This window comes from Delphinapterus leucas, chromosome 7 (genome assembly GCF_059928025.1).
Source record: "Delphinapterus leucas isolate spDelLeu-1000000601 "Yukka" chromosome 7, BTC_Dleu_Yukka2, whole genome shotgun sequence".
NCBI lineage: Eukaryota > Metazoa > Chordata > Mammalia > Artiodactyla > Monodontidae > Delphinapterus > Delphinapterus leucas.
Genome location: NC_143135.1, coordinates 69309217 through 69321509, shown reverse-complemented (window position 1 = coordinate 69321509; position 12293 = coordinate 69309217).

Below are 12293 nucleotides of genomic sequence, written 5' to 3'. Positions count from 1 at the left end.
ATCCAAGGACCAGAAGCATTGGCATCACCTGGGAGCTTGTCAGAAATGCAGACTCTCAGGCTCCATCCCAGGTATGCTGAGGCAGAATCTGCATTTTTACTAGATTTGCAGGCAGTTTATACACACATTAAAGTTTGAGAAACACTGCTTGACACAAAGCCCCATGTGAGGCAAATTTAGGACAGAGTAATTTATTGCCAAATAGGAATAGAAAACGGGAAATAAATGAATCATAATATGAATAAGTAACAGAGGCAGACCAGGACACTATCTAAAATGGGGGAAGAGAGCCAAAGAAGAAAAAAGGAACAAAAATGATTACAAAAACAACCCAAAAGCAATTAAGAATATGGCAATACATAGATATCTATCAATAATTACTTTAAATGTAAATGGACCAAATGCTACAATCAAAAGATGTAGACTGGCTGAATGGATACAAAACCAGACCCAAATATATGCTGCCTACAAGAGACTCACTTCAGATCTAAAGACACACACAGGCTAAAAGTGAGGGAATGGGAAAAATATACTAACCCCTAGATCAGGGGTTCCCAACCCCTGGGCCACGGACTGGTACTGGTCCATGGCCTGTTAGGAACTGGGCTGCACAGCAGGAGGTAAGTGGTGGGCGAGTGAGGGAAGTTACATCTGCCGCTCCCCATTGCTCACATCACCACCTAAACCAGACCCCACCCCGTCCGTGGAAATATTGTCTTCCACGAAACTGGTCCCTGGTGCCAAAAAGGTTGGGGACAACTGCCCTACATTTTACTAATACAGACCATGGCCACTTTGTGGTATAGGTTTATGGTGTGGTTGAAAGAGTATACTGGATTTGGAGTTCTTATTCCAGCTCTGCCACTTACGAATTTAGAATATCAGTCACTCTGAGACTCAATTGCCTTACCTATAAAATGGGGATTATAATATCTATAATTTACATGAAGCATTGAGCACAGAACTGAGAAACCATTGTTCCTTTCATCTCCCTTGATGGAGCATGTCCAGGAGAGTAATAATAGGATGGGTTGGTGTTATCTTTATGATGGATTAGCTCTCACCCAGAAACTTGGGAATGTATCTACATAGTGGGCATCTTAATAAGATGGTAATTGGGAATTCCCTGGTAGTCCAATGGTTAGGACTTGGCACTTTCACTGCTATGGCCTGAGTTCAATCACTGGTCAGGGAACTAAGATCCCGCAAGTTGCATGGCATGCTTCCCCCCAAAGATGGTAATTATCCACTTATAAGCATTTTGGCTATGTTGTATTCATTCATTCATTGACTATTCATTGAGCAACTACTAAGTGCCAACCAAGTACTTTGACTGAGGATACAGTGATGAACCAGATATTGAGGATATAACAAATGCACGGGACAGATATGATCCTACCCTTGAAAAGGCAGTGCAGACATGTGAACAGCCTCTCACAATACCTCATATTAAGTGCAACAGCCTGCACGTTCCTTGCTCGCTTTTATTCCCAGCTAGTGCCCTGTTTGAGTCTAAAGTGTGGTTGCCACGTAAGTGGTGAGCTAGTGAGGTGGCCATCAGAAGTCTGTGGGCTTCCTGAGGGCTTAAATTAGCAGAAAGAAGGAAGAAATGACTATTGAGGAGACGATTGATGTGTCTGCTACCCCAGAGATCCAACACATATGGTAAACCCGTTACATTTTCCAGAAAGGAGGAACCCCAGCTATAAATCTTTGGCACCAGGAAGAAGACAGGTGGGGATCTAAGATAGTCTAGCAATTTTAAAGGGAACAGAGTATTGATAATATAATGCATATGGTGTCACTGTGTTGATGGAGTAAAATATTTATTTAAATGCTTGTAATGTGTTGAAACAGGCATATTGAGGAGAATTCTGCACTTCTATAATACAGCCAAGCACAGCTGAGAGAATTAATTTATGCTTGTTGCAATCTCTGTATGGTTAGACTTGTATTTTTCCTCAGCATTCCAGAAAGTGATGACATGGGACAATCTTTCAGCCAGACAGACCTTTATAAGCATTCCTGCCCTGCCTAAAACTTACAGTGGTTCTCTTTACATAATACATCAACCCTAATGTCTCTCTCTTTTTTTAATTTAATTTATTTTTTTATAGAGCAGGTTCTTATTAGTTATCCATTTTATACATATTAGTGTATATATGTCAATCCCAATCTCCCAATTCATCCCACCACCACCCTGGCTCGCCCGCTGCTTTCCCCCCTTGGTGTCCATACGTTTGTTCTCTACATCTGTGTCTCAATTTCTGACCTGCAAACCGGTTCATCTGTACCATTTTTCTAGGTTCCATATATATGCGTTAATATACGATATTTGTTTTTCTCTTTCTGACTTACTTCACTCTGTATGACAGTCTCTACATCCATCCACGTCTCTACAAATGATCCAATTTCGTTCCTTTTTATGGCTGAGTAATATTCCATTGTATATATGTACCATACCTTCTTTATCCATTCGTCTGTCAATGGGCATTTAATTTGCTTCCATGACCTGGCTCTTGTAAATAGTGCTGTAATGAACAGTGGGGTGCATGTATCTTTTTGAATTATGGTTTTCTCAGGGTATATATGCAGTAGTGGGATTGCTGGGTCATATGGTAATTCTATTTTTAGTTTTTTAAGGAACCTCCATACTGTTCTCCATAGTGGCTGTATCAATTTACATTCCCACCAACAGTGCAACAGGGTTCCCCTTTCTCCACACCCTCTCCAGCATTTGTTGTTTGTAGATTTTCTGATGATGCCCATTCTAACTGGTGTGAGGTGATACCTTATTGTAGTTTTGATTTTCATTTCTCTAATAATTAGTGATGTTGAGCTGCTTTTCATGAGCTTCTTGGGCATCTGAATGTCTTCTTTGGAGAAATGTCTATTTAGGCCTTATGTCCATTTTTGGATTGGGTTGCTTGTTTTTTTTAAATTGAGCTGCATGTGCTGTTTATATATTTTGGAGATTAATCCTTTGTCCGTTGATTCACTTGCAAATATTATCTCCCATTCTGAGGGTTATTTTTTCGTCTTGTTTGTAGTTTCCTTTGCTGTGCAAAAGCTTTTACATTACATTAGGGCCCATTTCTTTATTTTTGTTTTTATTTCCATTATTCTAGGAGGTGTATCAGAAAAGATCTTGCTGTGATTTATGTCAAAGAGTGTTCTTCCTATGTTTTCCTCTAAGAGTTTTATAGTGTCCAGTCTTACATTTAGGTCTTTTATCCATTTTCAGCTTATTTTTGCATATGGTGTTAGGGAGTGTTCTAATTTCATTCTTTTACATGTAGCTGTCCAATTTTCCCAGCACGACTTACTGAAGAGACTGTCTTTTCTCCATTGTATATCCTTGCATCCTTTGTCATAGATTAGTTGACCATAGGGGCATGTGTTTGTCTCTGGGCTTTTTATCCTGTTCCATTGACCTATATTTCTGTTTTTCTGCCAGTACCATACTCTCTTGGTTACTGTAGCTTTGTAGTATAGTCTGAAGTCATGGAGTCTGATTCCTCCAGCTCTGTTTTTTTCCCTCAAGACTGCTTTGGCTATTCGGGGTCTTTTGTGTCTCCATACAAATTTTAAGATTTTTTGTTCTAGTTCTGTAAAAAATGTCATTGGTAATATGATAGGGATTGCATTGAATCTGTAGATTGCTTTGGGTAGTACTGTCATTTTCACAATATTGATTCTTCCAATCCAAGAACATGGCATGTCTCTCCATCTGTTTATATCATGTCTAATTTATTTCATCAGTGTCTTATAGTTTTCTGCATACAGGTCTTTTGTCTCCTTAGGTAGGTTTATTCCTATGTATTTTATTCTTTTGTTGCAATGGTAAATGGGAGTGTTTCCTTAATTTCTCTTTCAGATTTTTCATCATTAGTGTATATGAATGCAGAGATCTCTGTGCATTATTTTGTGTCCTGCAACTTTACCAAATCCATTGATTAACTCTGGTAGTTTTCTGGTAGCATCTTTAGGATTCTCTATGTATAGTATCATGTCATCTGCAAACAGTGACAGTTTTACTTCTTCTTTTCCCATCTGTATTCCTTTTATTTCTTTTTCTTCTCTGATTGCCATGGATAGGACTTCCAAAGCTATGTTGAGTAACAGTGGCGAGAGTGGACATCCGTGTCTTGTTCCTGATCTTAGAGGAAATGCTTTCAGTTTTTCACCATTGGGAGTGATGTTTGCCGTGCGTTTGTCATATATGGCCTTCGTTATGTTGAGGTAGGTTCCCTCTATGCCCACTTTCTGGAGAGTCTTTATCATAAATGGGTGTTGAATTTTGTCAAAAGCTTTTTCTGCATCTATTGAGATGATCATATGGTTTTTATTCTTCAATTTGTTAATATGGTGTATCACATTGATTGATGTATATTGAAGAATCCTTGCATCCCTGGGATAAATCCCTCTTGAACATGGTGTATGATCCCTTTAATGTGTTGTTGGATTTTGTTTGCTAGTATTTTGTTCAGGGTTTTTGCATCTATATTCATGAGTGATATTGGTCTGTAATTTTCTTTTCTTGTAGTATCTTTGTCCGGTTTTGATATCAGGGTGATGGTGGCCTCATAGAATGAGTTTGGGAGTATCCCTTCCTCTGAAAGTTTTTGGAAGAGTTTGAGAAGTATGGGTGTTAGCTCTTCTCTAAATGTTTGATAGAATTCACCTGTGAAGCCATGTGGTCCTGGACTTTTGTTTGTTGGAAGATTTTTAATCACAGTTTCAATTTCATTACTTGTGATTGGTCTGTTCATATTTTCTGTTTCTTCCTGGTTCAGTCTTGGAAGGTTATATTTTTCTAAGAATTTGTTCATTTCTTCCCTGTTGTCCATTTTATTGGCATAGAGTTGCTTGTAGTCGTCTCTTAGTATGCTTTGTATTTCTGTAGTGTCTTTTTTAACTTGTCCTTTTTCATTTCTAATTTTATTGATTTGAGTCCTCTCCCTCTTTTTCTTGATGAGTCTGGCTAATAGTTTATCAATTTTGTTTATCTTCTCCAAGAACCAGGTTTTAGTTTTATTGATCTTTGCTATTGTTTTCTTTGTTTCTATTTCATTTATTTCTGCTCTGATCTTTATGATTTCTTTCCTTCTACTAACTTTGGGTTTTGTTTGTTCTTCATTCTCTAGTTCCTTTAGGTGTAAGGTTAGATTGTTTATTTGAGATTTTTCTTGTTTCTTGAGGTAGGCTTGTATTGCTCTAAACTTCCCTCTTAGAACTGCTTTTGCTGCATCCCCACATTTTGGATCATCATGTTTTCATTGTTGTCTGTTTCTAGGTATTTTTTGATTTCCTCTTTGATTTCTTCAGTGATCTCTTGCTTATTTAGTAAAGCAGTGTTTAGCTCCACGTGTTTGTGTTTTTTTATGTTTTTTTCCCCCTGTAATTGATTTCTAATCTCATAGCATTGTGGTCAGAAAAGATGCTTGATATGATTTCAATTTTCTTAAATTTACTGAGGCTTGATTTGTGACCCAAGGTGTCATCTATCCTGGAGAATGTTCCATGCACACTTGAGAAGAAAGTGTAATCTGCTGTTTTTTGATGGAATGTCCTATAAATATCAATTAAATCTGTCTGGTCTATTGTGTCATTTAAAGCTTGTGTTTCCTTATTAATTTTCTGTTTGGATGATTTGTCCATTGGTGTAACTGAGGTGTTAAAGTCCCCCACTATTATTGTGTTACTGTCTATTTCCTCTTTTATAGCTGTTAGCAGTTGCCTTATGTATTGAGGTGCTCCTATGTTGGATGCATATATATTTATAATTGCTATATCTTCTTCTTGGATTGATCCCTTGATCATTATGTAGTGTCCTTCCTTGTCTCTTGTAACATTCTTTATTTTAAAGTCTATTTTATGTGATATGAGTATTGCTACTCCAGCTTTCTTTTGATTTCCATTTGCATGGAATATCTTTTTCCATCCCCTCACTTTCAGTCTGCACGTGTACCTAACTCTGAAGTGGGTCTCTTGTAGACAGCATATATATGGTCTTGTTTTTGTATCCATTCAGCAAGCCTGTATCTTTTGGTTGTAGCATTTGATCCATTCATGTTTAAGGTAATTATCGATGTGTATATTCCTATTACCATTTTCTTAATTATTTTGTGTTTGTTTTTGTAGGTCCTTTTCTTCTCTTGTGTTTCCCACTTAGAGAAGTTTCTTTAGCATTTGTTGTAGAGCTGGTTTGATGGTGCTGAATTCTCTTAGCTTTTGCTTGTCTGTAAAGCTTTTGATTTCTCCATCAAATCTGATTAAGATCCTTGCCGGGTAGAGTAATCTAGGTTGTAGGTCCTTCCCTTTCATCACTTTAAATATATCATGCCACTGCCTTCTGGCTTGCAGAGTGTCTTCTGAGAAATCAGCTGTTAACCTTATGGGAGTTCCCTTGTATATTATTTGTCATTTTTCACTTGTTGCTTTCAATAATTTTTATTTGTCTTTAATTTTTGTCAGTTTGATTACTATGTGTCTCGGCATGTTTTTCCTTGTGTTTATCCTGCCTGGGACTCTCTGTGCTTCCTGGACTTGGGTGGCTATTTCCTGTCCCATGTTAGGGAAGTTTTTAACTATAATCTCTTCAAATATTTTCTCTGGTCCTTTCTCTCTCTCTTTCCGCTCTGGGACCCCTATCATGCGAATGTTGTTGCATTTAATGTTGTCCCAGAGGTCTCTTAGGCTGTCTTCATTTCCTTTCATTCTTTTATCTGTATTCTGTGCCACAGCAGTGAATTGCACCATTCTGTCTTCCAGGTCACTTATCCGTTCTTCAACTTCAATTATTCTGCTATTGATTCCTTCTAGTGTAGTTTTCATTTCAGTTATTGTACTGTTCATCTCTGTTTGTTTGTTCTTTAATTCTGCTAGGTCTTTGTTAAAAATTTCTTGCATCTTCTCGATCTTTGCCTCCATTCTTTTTCCGAGGTCCTGGATCATCTTCACTATCATTATTCTGAATTCTTTTTCTGGAAGGTTGCCTATCTCCAGTTCATTTAGTTGTTTTTCTGGGGTTTTATCTTGTTCCTTCATCTGGTACATAGTCCTGCCTTTTCATCTTGTTTATCTTTCAGTGAATGTGGTTTTTGTTCCACAGGCTGCAGGATTGTAGTTCTTGCTTCTGCTGTCTGCCCTCTGGTGGATGAGGCTATCTAAGAGGCTTGTGCAAGTTTCCTGATGGGAGGGACTGGTGGTGGGTAGAGCTGAGTGTTGCTCTGGTGGGCAGAGCTCAGTAAAGCTTTAATCAGCTTGTTTGCTGATGGGTGGGTCTGGTTTCCCTCCCTGTTCATTGTTTGGCCGGAGGCAACCCAACACTGGAGCCTACCTGGGCTCTTTGGTAGGGCTAATGGCGGACTCTGGGAGGGCTCATGTCAAGGAGCACTTCGCAGAACTTCTGCTACCAGTGTCCTTGTCCTCACAGTGAGACACAGCCACCCCCTGCCTCTGTAGGAGACCCTCCAACACTAGCAGGTAGGTCTGGTTCAGTCTCCTGTGGGGTCACTGCTCCTTCCTCCGGGTCCCGATGTGCACACTACTTTGTGTGTGCCCTCCAAGAGTGGTGTCTCTGTTTTCCCCTGTCCTGTCGAAGTCCTGTGATCAAATCCCCCTACACTTCAAAGTCTGATTCTCTAGGCATTCCTCCTCCCATTGCTGGACCCCCTGGTTGGGAAGCCTGACGTGGGGCTCAGAACCTTCACTCCAGTGGGTGGACTTCTGTGGTATAAGTGTTCTCCAGTTTGTGAGTCACCCACCCAGCAGTTATGGGATTTGATTTTATTGTGATTGTGCCCCTCCTACCGTCTCATTGTGGCTTCTCCTTTATCTTTGGATGTGGAGTATCTTTTTTGCTGAGTTCCAATGTCTTCCTGTTGATGATTGTTCAGCAGTTAGTTGTTATTCCGGTGCTCTCACAAGAGAGAGTGATAGCACATCCTTTTACTCCACCATCTTGAACCAATCTCCCTCTAGTGTCTCTTAATAGCTTTCCAGAACCTCCAAAATATGGCACTAAAAAGAGCAGAGCTCAGGGTTTGAGTTTGTCACTAATAGCTTTGAGCCTTAGTTCCTTTATTTGTAAAAAAGGAATCATAATATCCACCATGCCAAACTCACAGGAATGTGTTAGAGTCATCCAAACTGATGAATCTGACAGCACTTTGCAAAACACCAACGCAATGTTACTAAGCAAATGTGATTATTATTATGATGGGGCTCTTATCCATCCACACTTATTTCATGACACCCTTCACACTGCTCTTCAGCTGGACAACGATGGGCTGTGACAACTCCCGTCTCTGATTTGGGGCTCATACCAGTCCCCAGCACAGTGGGGAAGAGAGCCCACCCTGAGGCCAGACTGGCTGCGATCTGGATGATAACAGTACTTGCCCTCAAGGCTGCAGTGAGGATTAAATGGGTTCCTGGGGGTAAAGTCCCTAGAACGTGCTTGGCATGTCACATCACTCCTGGCAGTGTTGTAGCAAGTGCTTTTCATACCATACCATGTCTTCCAGTTCTCGTTCATGTCCTGCCTCATCCATGAAGTCTTCTCCTGCCTATAAAATGTTATACGTAGAGCTATTTCACATGGGTTAACTATTTGTTTATTATTTCATGAGATGATTGTCCTACCTCGTTAGATGCATTAATTCAACATTTAATGAACACCTGTAATGACCAGGTTCCTTATTAGACCATGAGAATAAAGAGATACAAGACGCAGAGCCCTCTCTGTAGGGATGATGATCACTTCCCCGTCTGTGGTCAGATGACCAAACAGACAATTCAGCTATAGACTGAATGTTTGTGTCTCCCCCAAATTCATATATTAAGTCCTAACGTCTACTGTGGTGGTGTTTGGAGGTGGAGCCTTTGGGAGGTGATTAGGTCATGAGTGTGGGTTCCACATTTGGGCTCCTGTTGACTCTTCTCCTTTAGAAAAATCCCCTGTCTTATTTCTGTGAGTTAAATCTCTTATCTCCAATAGCCCTTCTCAGGTTTCAAGTTTCTGTGCTCTTTTTTCCCCCTTTTCTTTCCCTCCCCTTCCATCTTTGCTCCTAAGACTTCACTATTAGAACTCCACAACTGAAATTTCCCTCAAACCTTCCAGTAGGGATCTAGTCATCCTGTGCTCTCTCTCCGCAGCTCTTACTACAGAGCCTAATGACTTTATAATCCATTCCCTGATGTCCTAAAGCCCAGCTCAGATGAGGGGTGTCTGTTTTAAGTACATGCCCCTCTTTCACCTTCAACACCAGTCCCAATATACCGTGTTCAGAGAGACTTAAAATAACAAAACTGTTACATGATCTATGGCTTAGCAAGCATTTCACTGAGAGCAGAATTATCACCATCATGCCTGTGCTACAGATGGGAAAACTCATGCTCAGAGAGACTAAATAGTGTGCCTGGTATTACACATCTTGTCTTCTGCTATTTACATTTGGAATAGCCAGCGGACCCCTTTATGGCTCACTTTTTGGCTGACTTCCCATGGAATTTCCTGACCTCATCCCACTGAGTCTCATTCCTCAGGCTGGCTACATTCAAGCTAAAGGATTCTCAGGCAGACCACTCCTCCTAGGCACAGGCATAGGCACAGGTGTGTGTTTTCAGAAGGACCGTCAAAACCTTAATACAAGTAAGTGAGCAATGGGCTAGTTTTAGGCACTTTCCTCTCTTTACATGGTGGTGGCAGAACCAGTAGTGGGAGGTGAGGCGAGCACCTCAGATGCTGTCCTTTATGCCTTTATGGGCATTTTCTATTTCAACTCCAGTTGGGGGAAAAGTGGTGGAAATTATTATGTTTACCACTAGAGGGCAGATTAGTCAAATTTTAGAATGTCTGCTGGCCCTTGAGAAGCCGTGGGAATGTGTTTTGTTTCACATCCCCTCCACCCTCTACCCTGCCCCACCATTAGACAAGAGAAGAGAGACAAGGGTCACCAGAAATAGGAAAAAGCAAAGGCAGTGCCACTGCTGTTGATAAGAGCGGGTCCTCCTCATCTTCTCTACGTGTGTACAACATGCTAGACCTGCCCTAGGGAAGCAAACAGGGAGTACATCCGGGTAATAACAGCTTAGTATTTAGGGCCTGTTATATGCGAGGCACCTTATTAGGCATTTTACCTACAATATCTTCTCTGATCCTCACAACAACCTTCTGAGGCAAATTTTTTAAATCATTACTTTACAGGTGAAGAGACATGCTTGTTAAAGTTAAATATATTGCTCAAAAACAAGTGACGGATGTGGAGTTTGAGTTGATTTTTATGAAGGAGGGGGTTGATAGGAAAGGGGGAGTCTTGAAAGGGCCTGAAATTAAGTGGTAAATTACAATTCAAAGCCTCCAAGAGGGCTTCTGGGCTGGTCACTGTCTTATGGTAGTCGCTGTAAGTGGAGAAAATACCTTTAAGCAAATTTTGTATATTCACTGTAAAAAAACCCAAAAATCAACACAGAATATCTGAAGAAGATAGTAAAAACTATCTTCAAATCTTATCATCTAGGTAAAGCGTGTTTAACCATTTTTAGTCAGGCTCCTACGATACTGTTTTTATTTTGCTTTGTTTTTTTATGAATGTTTTGTTTTTTATGGATCCATGTCACTACATGGATACATTACCATGTAGGTAAATACAGAATCTTCACTATCAATTTTAATGATTGTGTTTTAATCTATTGTACTTAGATCCCTAAAATCCCTTATCCAGTTTCTGTTGATAAACTTTTCATTAATTTCTGGTTTCTTTTTTTGCCATTAGAACAAATAAAATTCTTTGTATCTGCTTCTATCTAAATCATCCCCCTCTTTTGTTAACTAGATCCCATCTCATCTCCCTAAATCCCTTTGCTATTTTTTCCTTTCTGCTATACCATTTCTTTAGCAAACAGATATCAGATAATAGCTCCCATCTTAAAAAAAAAAACTTCCCTGTGTCACTCCAGCTGTAGCCCATTTTCTTTGTTTCTCCAGACACCTAAAATTCTTGAAAAGTTGCTTAGACTTGCCAGTCTCACTTTCTCCACTTCTGCTTTCTCTCCAATCAGATTTTCACCCATGGTCCTCCACAGACAGTTCTTGTCAAGGTCACTGTGACTGTCACGATGTCAAACTCAATGGTCATCCTCCATCTTCATCTTTCTTGCAGCCTTTGACATATTGGCCATTCCTTTCTCTTTTTGGAATTCTTCACTTGCCTTCCAGGAAACCACTTTCTTGGGTTTTCTCCTGTTTCATTGGCCACAGTCCCCTTTGCTTGTTTCTCCTTGTCTTCCTGACCTCCAAATTTTGGAGCATCCCAGTATTCAGATCTCAAACCTCTTCTCTTCTCTATCTACACTCATGGTGTAGATCTGGTCTCAGGACAAAGAACTATCTATATGCCCAGACTTCTCCCTGAACTCCAGATTCATATCCAAGCGCCTTCCTGACAGCTCTACTTTGATGTCTAACAGACATCTCAAACGTGGCAAGTTGAAAGCCGCGATTTGTCTGACCTCACCTCACCCTCTTCCTACAGACTTCCTCACTTCAATAAATATCATACTTCTTAGCCCCAAGTCTCAGTCATCCTTGGCTTCTTTATTTCTCTTACAACTCACATCTGCTCTGTCAGGAAATCCTGTTGGCTCTTCTAGAACTCAACCACTTTCAACCACATCACTGTCCCCCTTCCCCATCAGATCTCATGTAGATGATTGTAATCTCACCCTAAGTGGTCTTCCTGCTCACACTGTTGCCCACTTCCAGCCTACTCTCCACCCAGCAGTCAGAGAGTCTTTACCAACTCAAGTCATCGACCATCACTGCTCTGCTCAAAGCCCTCCAATTCTGCCTGTTTCATTGATGGTCAAACCCAGTGGCTTTATCATAGATTGACAAGGCCCTGTGTGGTCTCAGAGCACCGCGCCCTGGGCTTTTACCACTTAACCCCACCCCTCATTCTGCTCAGTCTCACTGTTTTCCTCCCTGACCCCACTTTTGCACCTGCTCATCCCTTTGCCTGGAATCATCTTTCTGCAGGTATCCCTAGGCCCTGCTTCCCTACTTCCTTCAAGTCCCTGCTCAGTGTCTTTATCAGAGAGGCTTTCCTAATCACCTTGCTAAGAACAGCACATTCCATTTTCTATTGCCCTTACCCCCCTGCTTTACTTTTCTTACCATTATCACCACACAGACACACACACACACACACACACACACACACTATATTTGTCTTTTGTCTCCCATGACTATAATGTATGCTCTTGTGAAGGCAGGCATTTTACTTGTT